Genomic DNA, 19,716 nt, shown 5'->3' on the forward strand with positions numbered 1-19,716 from the left:
CATTTGGAGATATTGATAAAATATATATTCTGATTCAATAGGTCTAAGGTGGATCCTAAGATCCTGCTTTTCTAACAAACATAGAGGTGTTACCAATGTGGCCAGTCCAAAAATCACATTTTCAGTAGCCAGGACATAGTACAGTGCCAGAATTTTTAGTATTATACATATAAGAAATCTAATTCTTTTCCATTAAGAATTTATAGTCTCTATCAAGAAATGAAAAAGCAATCTACAGAATGGGAGAAAATATTTGCAAATCCTATATGTCACTAAAGGTTAATACCCAAAATACATAAGAACTCATACAACTTAATAGCAAAAAAACCCCCAAACAATCCAATTAAATATTAAATCCAGTTGAAAAATGGGCAGAGGATCTGAAGAGACATTTTTCCAAATAAGACATACAGATAGCCAACAGGTATGTGAAAAGATGCTCAACATCAATAACCATCAGGGAAAAACAGATCAAAAATCACAATAAGTTATCACCTCATACCTCTTAGAATGGCTATTATCAAAAAGACAAGAAATAACAAGCATTGATGAAGATGTGGAGAAAAGGGACCACTTGTGCACTGTTGCTAGGAATATAAATTGGTGCAGCCACTATGAAAATCAGTATGATGGTTTATCAAAAATTTGAAAATAACTGACCATACGATCCAGCAATTCCACTTCTGGGATTTACCCAAAGAAAATAAAACACCAATTCAAAAAAATATAAGCACCCCCATGTTCATTGCAGCATTATTTATAATAGCCAAGATATGGAAACAACCTAAGTGTCCATTGACGGATGAATTGATGAAGAAAATGTGGTATATATATTCACAATGGAATATTATTTGGCCATAAAAAAGAACGAAATCTTGCCATTTGTGCCATCATGGATGGACCTTGAGGGTATTTTGCTAAGTGAAATAAGTTGGACAGAGAAAGACAAATAAGTGACCACACTTATATTTGGAATCTTATAAAAATTGCTCATAGATACAGAGAACAGACTGGTATTTGCCAGAGGTGGGGGGTGGGGGGTTGGTGAAGTGGCTGAAAGGAGTAAAAGGTACAAACTTCCAGTTATAAAATAAGTAAGTCATAGGGATGTAATGTAGAGCATGGTGACTATAGTTAATAATACTGTATTATATATTTGAAAGTTGCTGAGAAAATAAATTTTAAAAGTTCTCATCACAAGAAAAAAATTGTGTAAATATGTGTGGTGATGGATCTTCACTAGACTCATTGTGGTGATCATCTTGCAATATATACAAATGTTGAATCATTATGTTGTACATCTGAAAGTAACGTAACGTTATATGTCAATTTTATTTCAATAAAAAAAGAATTTGTTGTCTAGAGAAGCAGATGGAGATGTAGCCAGATGCTTTGGGAGCATAAGGTATATGAAGGGGGAGTCAGAGAAGCCTTACTAGAAAGAGACCCTTGAACCGAGATGTGAAGGAAACAATCTCATTCAGTTACATGCTCTTCAGGAATTTACTACTAATATAAGAAATGAGGCAAATACAAAAATAACTAAAAGATGTAATAGAAGGCAAGTACTTCTATAACTAATACAGACAAATACTAGAGGCCTTCAAGGAAAGAGAGACTACTCCTGATTGTTCCTCCTATAAATAACCCATACATTTACCAATGGTTTTATATCTGTTTACCAAGATGCTTTCCCCAGTAGGCAGAGTTCTGTTGGAGCAGAAGCCATCATATTCACAGCGCCATTAATATCCATCCTTTTCACTCATATATGACGCAAATTTTATAAATCTGTGTTGAATGACCACTACAGGCAGCAAGGAGGAGGTAGTTCTGTAGTCTATGTAAACATTCCAAATATAAAGGTGGTAAAGGGACAATATTCCAAGTTGGAGAAAGAGTGAGATGCCATTACTGCTGTGTTTCCATTACTTCTCAGTGTGAGCACTTGTCAATATCACCGAATGAGACCACTCTTTGTGTTAAGCCTCAATAACACAAGTATATATCAAAGACAACAGCACCAAACTTTAATGAAAGACCCTAGAAAAAGATCATGCCTTTCCTTTATTTGTAGTCCTTGTCGCCAGCAGTAGTAGCATTGTTACTCAGATTGTTCAAGTTCTATCACTCTTAAGACTGTCAGTTCTATGAGGATCAAAAGCATTTGGAAAGAAAGTTAATCTACCCAGAAAAATCTCAATGAGACTCAATTCCATTGAACCAGAGATTTGCGAATGAAGAGATAAAGGAGGCCTGGTCAGTCTTACCTGCAAACAGCTTTGGAGACAGGCATATTAGCAACTCCTTGTGACATAGGATGATTTGGTGAATTCTACTCTCAGGGCATGACCCAAACCTATCTTCTCAGCCCACGTTCAACTTCTCTGTGAAATACCCTTCTGCCGGAAATCCTCAAGATTTGCCGTCCTAGATGAACTTACGTTCTTGGCCATGATTCGTTATATCAAAGGCAGAAATCAGACCCAGAGGAGGTTACTCACTGGCTGGTGAGCTGAGAGGGACTTTCTCGTAAGAATAGGGACTGAGAGGTATAAACACAGAAAGTTGGGAGCTGAGTGATGTTGTTAGTGAAATACTAGAATGAAACACTGCCTTCCTTACTGCTGCTTCCCCAGAGATGCTGCTGCTGTTCCCAGAGTTACACTGGTTTCTTCTTTTCCTGAGAGTGCAAGGTGATTAAACACAAGGATTCTTGGGGCAGATCGCCTGTGTTTGAATTATTAGCTGTATGACCATAAGCAAGTTACTTAAGCTCTCAGTGCTAAGTTTCCCCTGTGGCAAATAAAATGATACTATTGTTACCTACCTTATAGGATTGCTGTGAGTGTTGAATGATGGACAGTCTGTGGTAGACAGGCTTTTAAGATGGTACCACATGATCTTCACCTCCTGTATTCACATCCATGTGTAATGCTCTCCCTTTGCATGTGGGCTAAACCTAGTGACTTGCTTCTAACCAACAGAGTAATGAAGGATGATGAGATGGCACTTTCACGACTAGGCTATAAAAGATTGCCATTTCTGTCTCGTGATTGGACTCTCTCCTGCTGGCTGGGATGAAGCCAGCTGCCATGCTGGAGAAGCCTGCTTGGGAAGGAACTGAGGCAACCTTCAAGGCAACAGGCAGCAAGGAACTGAGGCCCTCATTCCAACAGCCCTCAAGGAACTGAGAGTTTGGAACTGAACTTAGAAGAGAATTTGTCAAGAGATTAAGGATTCAAGAAAATCCATTCAGATCTTCAGATAAAACTGCAAACCCTGGGCTGACTTCTTAGTTGCAGCCTTTTGAGAGACTATGTCATACAAGACCCAGCAAAGGCATGCCCAGGATTCTGCCCCACAGAAATTGTGACATAATAAATATATGTTCAAGTCATTAAGTTTTGGGTTAATTTGTTACACAGCAATAGATAACTAATACAAATGGTTAATATATGTGAAGCACATTTTCATCTTTTCTTTTCTTATGAATCTTTCTCTCTTTAATCTAATGTGACTAAGTTTCTGTTACTTTAAAACAAGAGCCACAACTGAGACATGGAAAAGGGAGGACTTATTCCTGCCTGAGAACAAAAGTAGGGAAGTTTTTCATAAAGAAGAGGACACTTGTTTTGGGATTTATGAATGAGTAGAATTTTACCAGGCTGAGAAGGAGAGATAGGCATTTCAAGCACAAGAAACAAAATGATCAAAAGTATAAAAGCAGGAAGCTTTTCATTATTTTATCACTTAAATTATTATTCAGGAGATGATATATGAGCCACAGTGGCAGGAATAGGGAGGAAATATAAGGAGAATACACTGAAAAGTTCAGTTAGAAATAACATTTGAACAGCTTTGAGACAGGCTAAGGAGTCTGAATATGTTTTTAGATGACGATGAAAAAAATGCACTAAAGATTTGGTAATAAGAATGGAAAGAGTATAGATTAGGAAAAAACATTTCTAAGGTAGAATTAGGAGGGCTTGCTGGTGATTTGACATATTGACTTGGTAATGGGGTGGGAGGAATTGATGATAACTAGCAGTGTTCAAGTTGGTTCCCGGATATATGGAACAAAGTCAGTTTTGAAAGTAAGATGGGACATTCTGAGTTTGAGGTACCCATCTAAATAAAGATATGCAGGAAGTGGAGAGAGATATTTTTAGTAGCAATCGGCATGTCAGAGTTTAAGTGAAGACGTTAAAGTGAAAGAAATTATAAAGAAAAAAGAGATGAAGAATGACATGGAAACCTGGGAGATACCAACAGTTAAGAATAGATTCAAAATAGTATGTTGAGGATGCTGAGAATAAACTAATAAGAGACGATAGAGTAGCAATGGCCTGAGGGAGGTCCTTAGTATAAGTTTTGCACATGTCAAAAGGATAAATTTTGAGAAAAGATCATTAGATGTTGTAACCAGGGGAGCATTGTTGACCACCGGGAACAATTTGAACCAAAAGGTAAATTCAGACTTCTGTACATTGAGGAATGACTAAGGGACTGAGGTGGGCAGCAGTGATAGTGAATTTAATCTTTTTTTACAGGTTGGTGGTAAATAGAAGGAAAACAAACTTGTGAACAAATATAGGGCAAGGGCATTTTTTTTCTTTTTTAAAATTTATTTTGTGTAATTTTGTGCTATGAGAAAAGAGTCAGTTACGGTCAAAATCTGAAGAGAAGGAATCAATGTGGAGAAAGTGGAAGATGTTATAGAAAGAGGGAGTCAATAATAGGGGAAAGCCACAGAAGAGATGGGAGTGGATGAAAAGATCATTTTCTTAGATAGGGATAATGAAATGAAAACTGGTAAAGGTATCGTTTGACGTGGTGGATACTGGGAGAAAAGTTCAACAAGCCTATTTTATTCTATCAAGACCAAAAGGACATCTTTTGACAGTGAAGGCTCAAGGATGGACTGAAGAGCTTTAGGAAAATAATAAACGGTTCTTGTCAGAACCAGGAAAGGAATTGAATGGCAGTAAAGTTGACAAGTAAAAGTGTTTTTAAAATGGCCAAAAGAAGAGATGAGTTGAAGCAGATTACTTTACTAGGGTTAGAAGGGAAAACTTATCAGACTTATGGTTGAAATTGGATAGATGCAAAAGAGCAGATAATTCTGAAATATGAGAAATGGCAAAGAATCTTAAAAGTCACATGTTTTCCTATTTCCCAAATACCTTCAATTACAAGGCACATCATCAGTTAAATGGCAACTCTAAGGGACAAAAGAAATTTTAATCGTGTCTAGCAAAATTCTTTTATAATCAAAGACTCATCCACATCCTAGAAATATGAAAATATATTTGAGGAAATGCATTCATCTCCTTCAGGAGACAGGTCTCCTCTTTGACCCCCTTTATATTCTCAGCAGACCCACAACATTCAGAGCAGGATCTTCCTAAATTTATTTTGATACATAAGTTCCTGCTGGTCTTGGTGGCAGCTAACAATGAATAGAAAGAAAAATTTGCCATTTCTTCTAAATTAGAATGACAAACAAATGTTTCTAAGGAAGGTTCATTTTGAACTCTGGTAACCTGAGGTCTGTGATCATGTAGTTATAGCATTAAAGAAAGAAAGATGATTTTTCACAACCCCTAGAGAAAGACTTAACTAAGCAATAGTCTAAATGCAATTGCAAGGAAAACTTTTTACCTGAGTGGGCAAAAACTATTTTAAAGTACTTTAGAAGCAATAAGGAATATGAAAACATATTGTGTTTTAATTACAAATTCATGGCATCTATTCTTTAAAACAATTCCTAACGGATCACTATTGGGCAATAACTTTGATGTCCTAACTTGAGATATTAAAACAAAGACTTACTTAAAAGTAATAGAACCATTTCCTTAAAGTTTTCTGTAATTGAGTCTGCTCTTTATTTCAGAGGCTCTTTTCGGGACTATTCCAACGTGAACGAGAAAGTGAGTTCTGCTTGGACATCTCAGTGCTCTGAACACTGTCCCCTGCCCAGCCGCTGTCCCAGCTCTCCATCCTATGACCAAACCGAAGGCTTTCATGTCTGCCCAATAGTTCTGGTATAGTCTTGTGACCTCATACCTAGATTCTGCCCCTCAGCTTTATTTTTCTGGAATGATGCCTCATTTGGACTATCTGCCTCACATTTCATTTTCAGATTTGTCCCCTCCATGCTACCTTTTAGGTTCCACTGATGTCATATTCTGGGGTCCTCAAGCCAGTTCTGTGGGTCTCTCCTGCCCACACAGGGACTCAGACCAGGTCTCTGGGGCTCCCTTAGACTCTGAGCTCTGTGAGAACAAATACAGTGGTTGATGTGTCTGAGGAGCTCAATTAATAACTAATCAATTAACAAATAAATCTAGTCCAGGCCCAGCAACCAGGACATCAGTTTGTCCAGGGAAGAAATTAAGACAAGTTCTCCTTTTTCTAGACTACTTTGCCCCATGATACAAAATCCCTGTTGCCTTCTGTATTGATAAAATCACACTGCAATTAGATTGGCACTATTTCCTGCCCATTTAGCTTCCAATAACTCCAGAACAGATCTAAGGTTTTTGTTGTCTGATGCTAACTAGCAAAAATGGCTGAATGCCACTTCCAAGGGACAAGGATGTCAGAATCTCTGAAAGATGAGAGCAGTTGGTTAGTCCTCCTGCTTGTGTGACCCAAAAGGGAGCTTTGTGGGAGGTAAACCCTGTCTGCTTTTAGATATTCATGTCTCGACTCACCAATTTAAGCCACAGTTGAAGACTTTGAAGCTTCTCCAACAAGTTTCCTGGAATTTTTCAAATAATTCAATTTAATTTAAGGCAGAACATTAGCATCTTCAATTGACTTTAAAAAAAAGAGAATAAGGTCATGTGATTCAGGGCACTGCAACTGACGAGCGCTGTACGAGCGCTGTACTTCAAAGAAAATATATGTCTTCTGATGAGTCTGACAAGAAGCACTACGATAGGAATCTGTACCTGAAAATGTGGTTAGTGAAACAGAGTTCAACTGTATTTCTTCCCTGAAGAATGTCATCTCCATCTGGAGCCTAGAAACGCAAGCTCTTCATGGAGAATATCATTTTAAAGAGCACAACAATCAGGGTAAATGTCATCTTCATTAATCATCCTCTTATATAATAGAGTCAAATGTAAAAATTGTATGAAGTCTAATTTCCTGAGGAGATGAGGAGGACTGCGAAGCTTAAGCAACCATCAGACTAAATGTTAACTAAAGCAGAGCCTTCTCCTCGTGTGCCTCAGACTGTCACGGTTCCTGCAATTTTTTCTCTTTTCCACATCCTCCCTGCACCTCCCCACACAATGTGGAAAACTGAAAATGGCCCTTAAACGAAAAGCCCATTTTAGAAAGAAGAAAAGCAGCCTAAAAATCCACTGTTTTATCAAACAAGATTTACTTTTCAATCTACCGGAAATACCATAAATATCAAATTTAAAATAATTTATGACAAATTATTACTTGCATATTGTCCTCTGATTTTCACAGAAAGGAGATATTCTAGTGCAACTTACTAGAGTTACACAGACCTTGAAAATGGCTTTTCAATCCACTCACAGTGTTTCCATGCACAAAAATAGAAGTTTTATTCAAAATATTTCACAGTCGTCTATAAATAGTATCAGGATTGTTATCCATAAATTATTGGCTTTTAAGTGAAATGACCAGTTATTAGTTGTTTACTTAACGTAAAATCAATTAAACTATTAGCATGGAACAGAACAATAGATTAAAAAGTGAAAAAAAAACAAAGGTACCATTTACTGCCAGAAAGACCAAATACACACACATACACACATACCCAAGAACATCACCACTAACAGAAATCCTAATTATATTACAATCAATAAAAATCTGCAACAGATTCAATTAAATGAGTATATGTATAAAAATATGTTTTTGCTTTGCACACTTTTTCTGTAAAAGGCCAGATAATAAATATTTTAGGTTTTGTGGGCAATATGCACTCTCACAGTTGGTCAACTCTGCACTGTAGTGTGTAAACAGCCGTAGACAAAACGATGTGGCTATATTCTAAAAATCTTTATTTACAAAAATAAGCAGCATCCCACATTTAGCCCCAGGACTACATTTTGCCTAACCTTGATTTATATCAAGTCCCCAGTGCATGCAAATTGTCAGGCAAGCCGTGTGTACTTGCTCAGATTTGAATAAATGACTCGGTACTATGTGGATAGGACTTTTGAACACATACATACAAATACATCCATTGCAACAGGGAGGAAATGTTTCACGTGGTATAACTAAGCAATAGAATCTGACTTTTAAAACTGCAAGTGACCTTAGAAATATCTAAATACAAACTCAATTTTACAGATGAGGAAATTGAAGCCACGAACATTCAAATGGTGGGCACTGTGTTACACAGACTTTTTTTCAAAAGGAAGAACACATTTCCAAAACTCCTAAATAAACAATCAAACAAAAAATGTCAAAATAAGACCTCTCAGGGACAGCCCAGTGGCATAGTGGTTAAGTTCACTTGATCTGCTTTGGCTGCCTGAGGTTCACGGGTTTGGATCCCAGGTGCTCAACAAGCCATGCTGTGGCGGTGTCCCATATACAAAATAAAAGACGATTGGCACAGATGTTAGCTCAGGGCCAATCTTCCTCATCAAAAATAATAAATAAATAAGACCTCTCTCTAGACACAGTGATAGGGAACAGAGAAACAATACTGTCATGGAATTTTATTGTTTGTAAAAAAGACAAGAAACAATTTAATGTTTCTCTGTTATATTTTATTGCTCTACCACAATTTGCCATTTACATTACTTAGAGAAGTGACTTTTTCTAACAAAGATAAACTGAGTTTCCATCTATTACCATTATGAGCAAAATTGTCAGGCACTGCAAACAGACCAAGAGGCTCAATTTTACCCAAATAAAGTAAGTGCTCCTAATGTTTATCTCCCATTTCCCCATTGCTTGACTTCTTTGGTTATCAGACACATAAGTCATTTTATCTAACACCTGTTTGCCCCGCTGTTTCTCTAAAGGAGGGCTGCATATAGAAAGATTATACAGATATCTATATCTGTACACATCAATGGAAATAAAAGTGTTTGTATTTCTATTCAATGGCTATTAAGGAAAGTGAAAACCTCAATAATAAATTAAATACATCGGGAGAATTTTAAGAATAAATGCACACAAAAACAATGCCATCTTATCATTGCGTTAGTGTTGTATGGTATTTCAGGGAAGAACAGAGGAGAGTCTAAGGAATGGTTATTAGGGATGGAATAAAGCATTGTTCACTGTTGTTAACAACCAATCAACTGATGGCTATCAGATGTTGGCTCTTCTCCCAAATAACTCTCTGTGTTTCACAGTTTCTTCTTTAAAATATTCCTTGTAAGGATGTTCATAAGTCATGCAAAAACGTGCGGACCAACTAACTAACAAAGAGAAAGTAAATGTACTAAATAAAAACAAGTAAATAGGACAAGGTCAAAGTTAAGAGTATGTGTAAACTTGCATAACCTTGTTTATCTGAAAGAGAAGTAACCCTAAGGATAAAGCATCATGACTTCACAGACAAAACAGTGGTTTGCCAATCAAGGTGAATAACCTGGAGCCACACACTTATTCTTCCTGTTCTTCAATTTTCTAGTTCCGGAAATGCAGGTTTACAGAACACGTTCTGTAGGCTCCTAGACATCTATAATTTGAAATGTCTTTGCTTAAACACTTATCATTTTCTAAATCATTATAAAACTAAATTAAACATTATCTGAACTTCATGGTTATATGAGGTCATGGGATGAGGGACATGAAGCCATTGACCATTTCACATTTATCTTTCATAAGAAAAAGAGTTTTAACTACAATAATATTCAATAAGAAATGTTATATCACAAACTGAATGACAACTCAACATAACATTTAAAAAGCTTTGAATGAATTAATTATGATTGGAGAACTTCCTAAGCCAATGGATAATGCTTCTCTTTTCAAGGTAACACATTTTTCTGATTAATGCTGCCAAACAACAAGGCCTGCAAGATAATAGAATGAAATCTTTTTAGTTCATTTAGGTATTTCATTGTCATCATAGATAAGAATTCTGCATTTGGGACAATGTATCTGAAAAATTTTAATTGAGTAAAGTAGTTACATTTTTTATCTATAGACAAGTTACTACTTATGTGCCTATGTGCCAGCCCTGGTGGTCTAGCGTTTAAGATTTGGAGATCTCACTACCACAGCCCAGGTTCATCTCCCAGTCAGGGAAACACACCACCCCTCTGTCAGTTGTCATAACGTAGTGGCTGCATGTTGCTGTGATGCTGAAAGCTATGTCACCCATATTTCAAATACCAACAGAGTCACCCATGGTGAACAGGTTTCAGTAGAGCTTCCAGACTAAGACAGGCTAGGAAGAAGGACCTGGCCACCCACTTATGAAAATTGACCATGAAAACCCTATTAATAGCAGTGGAGCATTGTCTGATATAGCACTGGAAGATGAGAAGATGTCTCAAAAAGACCGGGCAGTATTCCACTCTGCTATACGCAGGGTCCCAAGGAGTTGGAATTGATTGGACAGCACTAACAACGTGTCTATGTATTCTTGGGCTGACAGCTCTGAAAACCAACATGTATCTTCCAAAAGACTCAAGCAGACTTAATAAAAATTCCTAATTCTTACCAATATCAATAAAATTCAAAACTGTTAAACTGATTCGCCTACCTCTTGTAAATTGCTATTTCTAGAGAGCTTTGCACAATTTTATTTTATCAAGGGCAGGGTATTTTTATTCTTTTTTTTTTTCACTTATTTGCTTGTTCAGCAAATATATATTGAACATCAACTATGTGCTAAATATTGTGCTTTTCTGATGTCTACTACAACATCCAGAAACCTAGTCGGGGGGGTGGTGGGAAGCTTTTGGGAAAAAGCTTTGACATTAGTCATATAATGGTTTTCTTTTCTTGTGATTAGTGGTTTTTCTTCTTTCCCATTAGCTATGCTTTTGCTTAATGCTGACTTCAACTTACTGATGTCTTTAAAACTTGGATGGAAAACTATCCCCCTATAAAGTGATGAAACTAAATGTCTCATAGTGCTGGGGGCCCTCAATTCCCAGCTATGTGAGCCTCTGAGCTCCCTGTTTCAAACCTTTAAGCTAAGCCTCTCAGTTTCCTAATCCAAAGTCTTTGGATCTCAGTACTAGAATCCACAGCTCTAGAATCCATAGGTACTTTGTCTCCTAAGACTTCACAGACAAGACAACAAGACAACAACTCTTGTTGCACACTGGAGGATAGTGTGCAATGGCAGGGAGGTAGATGTTAGAAAGAAACAGGGATGGTGGTGATAAAAGCTAACGTTAAGCACCTCTGTCAGGGACTGTGCTGGGCTATTTACATACAGTATTTCTTGTATCTGACAACTTGCCTGTGGAGAAGGTGTGATCACCTCATTTTACAAATGGGAAAGCTGAGGTTGAAAGTGAGATCAAAACTAGCTAGGTTTAATATAGTTCAGTCTGACTCTGAGTCCTCTGCTCTTTCAGAGTATTTGAGAAAAGGAGGGAGAGAAAAGAAAAAGCAAATCCAAAGAAATGCACATATATGCTCCTCCCCCAACCTATGTCCAACGAGGACAGGAACCAAGTGACTTTTGCTGTCCACAGCACCTAACTGGGGACATTGTAGCCATTTCCCAGACATTGCTAAATAAATGAGAGTTTACAGGCGTATTCTTCTTTGCCACCTCTGTATAGTGCCTTTTACGTTCTTCATGGATATAAGTCAAAAACTAAGATAAATATAAAAATATATATGTGTATACAGGGTTGTACATTTACCAAAATAAGAAATGCTGAACATTATAAAAGGCAGACATAAGAAGCTGTGAGTTTGAATATTTTTAAATGAATATTAATTGGCCTTGGCTTCCAAATCATCAGAAAAAAATCATGCATAAATATACACAGCAGCAAAAAGTTATTGCTAATTATCTCAGAAGATTTTATTCTTGACTAATTTCACTAAAATCATGGCCCTGTTGGATTTATCATTTAGACAACCTTTCTGCTTTAGAGAGGAAAACGTTTATTAGAAAAAGAATGCTTATGATTCTCATTCTCTTCAAAAGTGAATATTCCCTCATGCTGTGATGGGGCAAAGAGTATACTTAAAAATAGAAATTTGCACCTCCTGAGGTGGAGGATGACTGTCATTTTCCATTGGGACTCCAAATTTTACATTTAGTACTGAATAGAACATGTTCAAAATCCCCATCTTTCTAATTAATGGATGCAGTCATTTCAGTCTCTAAGCATGGACAGGAACCAAGCAGTGGATAACAGACAGTTGGTCTCTCAAACATAAATAAAACACCACAAAGTTGAAATATATGTATGACCTCATCACCAAGAGTGAATGCACTTAGAAGCAAGGGCATATGACATGTAGAAATAAGCAAGGACAAGAACATAACTTCTCCACCCAGATATTCAGCTGGGCAGGAGGTTCAGAGAATCAGAATCTCGCTGATCCTCTGCCATGAAAGAGAAGGCCTGCGTGAGAGGCCCTCCGTGAAATGGCAAGTGTAGCGGCCAGCTTTTCTTTGTTATTCTTCTTACCTCCCTCCTTGTCTTCATCACAGGAGCTTCCTATGAATCCTGTACGATACATCAAAAAACAAAACCAAAAACCACAGGGTTTGGAGGTAATCAAACCTGTTCAACCCAGGCTCAAAAACTTCACAAAATTTGACCTGAGGAAAATAATTTCTCTAAAATTCAGTTCCCTCATCTCTACATCAGAGATAATACCACTTTGCAGGTTGTTGTGAGGATTTGAAATAATGATTTTAAATGTCAAGCATCAGCACAGAGTAGATGCTCCTAAATTGATCCAATATGCTGTTGCTCTTATTATTAGTAGTGATACTAGTAGCAGAAATAGTAATAATAGTAGTTAATAGCAGTAGCATTAACAGTAAACTACTTAGCTAGTAACATTATAATAACTTTCCCTTTACTGTGTAGAAGGAGACTTCGGTGGAGCTAAACTAACCATGTTCTCCTCTTCCTCCTCAGTCCTGTATGTGAGAATTGTGGTGTCGGAGCCTTGAGTTCATTCTTCTTGGACAATAACCAGGTTCCCTCAATCTAGCTCAAAAACCAATGACTCAATCACATAGTCCAAGATCACTTTTAGTTCCTCTGTCCCAGGTAATGTGTTGCTCAAGCCAGTTCTTCCATTGGTGACAACGGGCTGCTCCACATTCAAACCCAGCTGGGGCCGCCCCCCAGTGACTCACTCTTCGGCTGATAGAATGACAGTAATTACAAAAAAAATTTCAATTCAATGTTAATTCATAGCTTTTCTTAGACCAAGTCTTATGACTTAAATCTTAAATCTGCAGAAAATTGTGGTAAAACATAAATCTGGGCATTGATGATCATTAAGTCTGTCCAATCACCATAATAGCAGCTAAAGTTTTGAAAATCGGCAAACAATATCCATATTGTATAACGGAACCATGTGGGAGGAAAGATTTTGATTAGAATTCAACACCTAAATTCAGAAAGTGAGAGAAACAAAAAAAATCTCCAAAATTCCGCTACAAAAGGCGTTTTGTAACAGTTGGACAGCACATCAGGTAATTTAAGGTTTGTTCCTAACAAGACTGAAGGGCTTGTAACCTCTTATCAACCTCTTATTGCAAATCTGTGATCGGCAGCACTGTCCACCGAATTAGAAACAGTCTAAACTGATGGGTCCAGTCTCCTACTTTTTTCTTTAGAATTGCTTCTTTCTTTCTGAATTAAACAGTCAGTTTAGAGGATCTCAAAGAGACATCTGGGCTACTTTCCTATGTGTGTGGTCTTACTTTGAGTTTATGTCACTTGATGCTATGTAGAATGCGCTCCTGTTTAGAGACCAGAAAGATGACAGCCCAGCTTTGCAATTCTCCTCGCACCCACTGTTGGCTTTCTGTGAAAGAAGATGGATAGTTCCATCTTGCAGTCTCCTCTATTTCTCCTTGTGGATGCATTGTTTGGTTCTATGTATTATTTATTTCTCTCACTGTGTGATTCCTTTAGGTGTGTGGTCCTCAAACCAGGACCCCAGACCTCTCTGTATCAAGTTTCAACTCGGGCTAGTTTTGCACCCCAGGGGACATTTGGAAATGTCTGGAGTTACTTTTGATTGTCACCGCTAGGGAGGTGCAGCTGGCATCTAGTGGTAGAGGCCAGGGATGCTGCTTTGTATCCTAAAATGCACAGGACAGCTGCCCACAACAAAGAATTATCTAACCACAAGTGTCAGTAGCGCCACTATTGAGAAACTCTGCAAAGAGGAAGCAATGAATATTTGAAGCTATTTTCAATAACTTGTAAATGCTTAATAAAATGTGTGCTTATCTACGATCACAATGTGCACAAGCTAACCAGAATTTAAATTTTCTTTGTTCTTGGTTGAATTCTTAATAAATCGGTGTGGTTTCACTTCTTATTTCATGCTCATGAGAGCTCTGATTGGCAATTGTCTTTCATTATAATATTTAATGAGACATGGGTTACTATTAATGAATGTAACTGAGTTAGCAATCTTTTTCAAAATGTATGTTCAGTGGACGAATGGACAAATGAAAGCAATACTTACTGCTGATAAAGTTGATAACCACTGATACAGGTCTTAGTTATCACAAAAGAATGTTTAATCTTAAATAAAAGATCATCTTTTTCTGAAAAAATTAATTTCCAAATTTGTCCTTTTTTTCTATCTTGACTTTCATGACAGTCTCATATATCAGCTTATCATCTGTAGTTTTAGTTTGATTATTCATCCCCCTACTCACATTTTACTGAATGTATGAGTCTCTTTATGGGACTTTCAACTTGAAAGCATGTCCTCAGTTCTAAGAAAATCATTTTCTAGACCTACTCTCCTACATTTCTCTCCTTTTCACTAAAGTTTTCAAGTGGAATGCTTTTTTACTTTCTTTTGATTAGCTCTCTCCTCCATCCTCCTATGGTTTGATTTTTATTATTTCTGAGCTACAAGAACCACTGTGACCCAGGTCAACAATGATCTTTCTCTGACTGTTTATGAAGTCTCCTTCCACGGCCACTGGCCTTGACACATAAGGCAGGCAAAGAGCAGTGGGAATGGTAAGGACAGTTGGTGACCCATTTTTAACACTCTCATGTCAGGCAGCATTGTGCTATTTCCGAGTTAGGATCTGTGTGTCACCCCTTCCTCCCAACAGGCTATCCTCAGCCTACTCCTGCTGGGACTTTGCTTGTCTCTTTACTTTGTTTCTTTCGTATTTTTGTAAAATCCTGAAATACATACTTTTATTGTCATCCTATTCTCTCGACTATATAAGCTTCTGCTACCTCAGCCTCCAAAGAGGATGAAATCCTAGAGCCTTGATGTCCAGAAGGCCTGAAATTTGGGTAGCGGCAGAATCAACATGAAAGTATCCTTTGGAATAGATGACAAAATCAAGTCATGGTCACTATCAATATTTTAGCTCCTAAAACTTAAAGACCATGGGTTATAAATTTTCATTAAATCATTTGGTAAACTGGTTGAATACAATATGCCGGACCTAAGCCAGGCGAAATAAACGTGATCCTCCTCAAGAGCCTCATATTCTGTTAGAGGAAGCCTATAAGTAAGCAAATGATTTCTAGTATAATGTGACATGTGGTATTCTAGAGATATACACAGAATATAGAAATATACACAGTATAATAGAAGCGTAAAGGAACCGTGGTCAATCCTACAGGAGCAGGAGAGGGGAAAGTCGGGAGAAAGTGAAACTATGGGTCTGGAAGAGGAAGTCGTAGTTTATCAAACAAAGGTCATTCCATTTAAGCTTTCCTATTTCAAAAACAAGGATATATTAAAACTAGAAAACTATTTTCTTTGCAAACAAAAGAGAAAAAGACTATGCTTATAACATCTTCTATTTAACATTTTCTACAATACTGTACTATTCCCTCAATCTGTGCAAGACACAGAGTACTTCCTAAGTGAGAACTACCAGTGTTCCTCATCTCTATTCGTCTTTTTCCATCACCTCTTTGTATTCTTCCCATTTCTTCAACTTCGTATTTTCTCTGGACACTTTCTTGGCTGGTGCTCTTCAACCTTCCAGAGACGTCTTTCTCCATTTCTGACCGCGTAACCATTATCTCAGCAGCAAAAGGCCTGATTGGGTGCAACTGGATCGCCAGAGCACTTCTGCCCCCCAGCTGTCAGAGGAAAGAAATGTACTTTAGAGAGACTTTTACTCTTTAGGCATTAATTCCACTTTCTGATTGCTCCAATAGAAGGTTCATAGAGAGGACTCAAATTTCTAGCTAGATATTTCGTCTTTGCCTCAACATACAGCTTAAGAAAATTTCAGATAGAAGAAGGTACAAAAACCCTAGCGAGGCCAAATTTTCTCTTAGAAAGGAAGACTTTATGGGAATAGCTCAGATTCAAATTTGCTTTTATTCTACAAATATATTCAAAAGTCACTTGATCTTCTCTTGAAGCTTTCCGGCTAATCCTTTTGCAGAGTTTCTCTGGTGCTAAAGCAAATAGTTAGCACTAATTGTTTCTCACCTCAGGGAAAACATTTGTTGTATAAGAATTAACTTAACCAGGGCAACAAACAGCTACTTCCTTTCTCATCTTGAACTCCTACCATATCTAATCGTCACAAGACCCTGACCCTGGAGCCCACGCAGGCTGGATATTTTTAGTATCCCTCACCAAAATATCCTCTGAAAAGCAGTTTGACTTGAAAACAATATATTTATTAGATGTATTTTAACAATAATACCAATCTCTTACTTTAAATATCATCTATGTGTGTATGCATATACACACACACAAACACAAATTTAAGTTAAAATAGAATAACAACATATAAAAGCTTGTAAGGAAATTAAAAGAATAATCTACTCTATCCGCACTTCTGTTTTATAGACAAAGCAATTGATGTCCATGAACCTAAGATAATGACTCAAAGTCATATAAAGCATTGAATAGTAGAATTAGCTTGAACTGGTACCAAGAACTCCTCACTTCTACTCCAATCCTTTGCCCACGTGATATATTTCACAGCTAACTCATGAGGTAGGAAGGGTGGTTTTGACAATCATCATTTTACAGAGAGGATAGCAGAAGTATGTGCTTTGGAGCTCAGAGACATCTGTGATGTAGAGATAATTAAATGAGAAAATGCTTGTAAAGTACAGTGCCAGGCATAGAATAAATTAGCGATAAATGTTGACTTTTGTTGTTGTGTTGTTGTAGTTGTTTTGGTTGTTATTAATACTCAAACTTTGTAGCTACTATAAAGATGGATGCCAAACCATTATTTCTAATCAAATCGTTTTATCCAGCATCTTGCAGACTAGGGATTCTTACCTTCGGGTCAATGAGGCTTAGAATTTCATGACTGTGTTAGAAGAGGCTTGTAAATGCCCAGAAATTTGTGGTAAAATGTCTGTGTCTGTATTTGGAAATGTTTTGTCCTGGAGAAACAAGTAATAGTTTTCATCAGTTCTCAATGTTCACCCACGTCGTAGCATGTATCAGTACTTCATTCCTTTTAATTGATGAATACTATTCCATTGTATGGATGGACCACCTTTTGTTTATTCATTTATCAGTTGATGAACATTTGGGTTGCTTCTACTTTTTAACTGTCATAAATAATACTGCTATGATTATTGTATTTAAGTATTTGTGTGAACATTTGTTTGCAAGTCTCTTGGTATATACCCAGGAGCAAAATTGCTGAGTCAAATGATAACTCTACACTTAACTTTCTGAGGATTTGCCAAATTGTTTTCCAAAGATACTGCACTAGTTTACATTCCCACCATGTATGAGGGTTCCAATTTCTCTACATCTTCACCAATGGTTGCTATTTTTCCTTTTTTTGTATATTATAGCCTTCCTATTAGGTGTGAATTGATATTTCACTGTGGTTTTGAGGTTTTGATTTGCATGTCCCTAATGACTAAGAATGTTGAGCATCTTTTCATGTGCTTATTGGATATTAGCATATCTTCTTGGGAAAAAACTTCTATTCGAATGTTTTATCCATTTTTTAATTTTTTTTTACTGTTTAGTAGTAAAGCTCTCCATATATTCTGGGTACCAGACCCTTATCAGATATATGATTTGAAAATATTTTCACCCACTCTGTGGGCTGTCTTTTCACTTTCTTGAAGGTGTCCTTTGAAGCACAAGGTTTTACTTTAGGAAGTCCAATTTATCTACTTTTTTCTTTAATTGTTCATGCTCCAGGTGTCATATCTAACACACCATTGCCTAATCCAAGGTCATAAAGATTTACACCTATGTTTTTTTCTAAGAGTTTTATAGTTTTACTGCTTACATTTAAGTCTTTGTTTTGATTTGAGTTTATTTGTGTATATGGTGCAGGGTAGAAATCCTCTCTCTAGAATACTAACACAATTTACTATGATACAGTTGAAGCAGATACCCAGAAGATATTTACAGCATCACATTTAAGATCTCTTCTACTCAAAGGTTTAGTATAATGTCTTTCAGTTTTATGTAAAGGAAAATAGAAAATATATACAACTCCAATTTTTTAAAGTAATACATTTAATGTTAAAAATTTATCCTAAATGACAGTAGGACACGTATATATAGTAGAGTTACACTGGGCGTGTCATGTCATTTGCATTTCATCCAATCTGAGTTAATCACCTTTCACATCACATAATCTCGAGCAGCTCACAGAGCATTCACAGCAGAGAGAATGAGAATAACTCCAAAATAATCAAAATGAAAGAAAGCAATTTCTTAAGTAAGAAATAACTAGAACTGGGAATTTTGTTAACTATATTGTATGAAGTGCATCATAAGTATCAACGAAACTTAAAATCTGAACAATCACAGATGACAGAAAATTTTATTTTTTTGTAAATAGCAACTAAATTGCAATACAAGAAAATAGTACCCTAGCACAGATCAAAGTAAGACACTCAAAGCATCAGCAAAATTTAGACAACTCCCAAAGAGAATTCTAGGCTGAACCAAGATAAAGATATACCTTAGTTGTATCTGGATATGTATCTAGTCCGCAAACTCTCTCTAGACTACGACAGGCTTGATTCTGGTTTTCAGATTAGGCAAACTAAACACGTAGCACCATAAATGATGGTAGTCGCTAAACAGGAGTGAAGGTACTCTCTTGTGTATGAAAATGATCTATTAGGGTGACAATAAAAATATTAGAATCTCTACTTATATTTTTAACTAAAAGAATGAGAAAAATCAATATTTACTGGTAAACTTTACCATTAATACGATTTCATATTGACGTCTTACTCAGTCTATATATCTAATTCAGATAGCTTCATGTCCTGTAAGATTGCTGTCCCAAAGAAAGAGTGGAAGTTCCACGACAGAGAATTTCACATAGAGGTCTCATTCAGTCAATTCATTTGCTTTCAACATAGACCACCATATTTCAGTGAACTAGTAACCAGGAAGGAGATTTATGTATTATATTATCCAGTTTCAAGTAAACTAATCCTCATTAAATGGGTAAATAACTATAGAATATTTCTGTGAAAAACATGGATTGATGATATAGGGAAGGGATAAAATTGAACAATAAGAAAACTGCAGAGGGGCCGACCCAGTGGCATAGAGGTTAAGTTCATGCACTCTACTTCAGCAGCC

Source organism: Equus asinus, chromosome 4 (assembly GCF_041296235.1).
Source record: "Equus asinus isolate D_3611 breed Donkey chromosome 4, EquAss-T2T_v2, whole genome shotgun sequence".
Taxonomy (NCBI): Eukaryota; Metazoa; Chordata; class Mammalia; order Perissodactyla; family Equidae; genus Equus; species Equus asinus.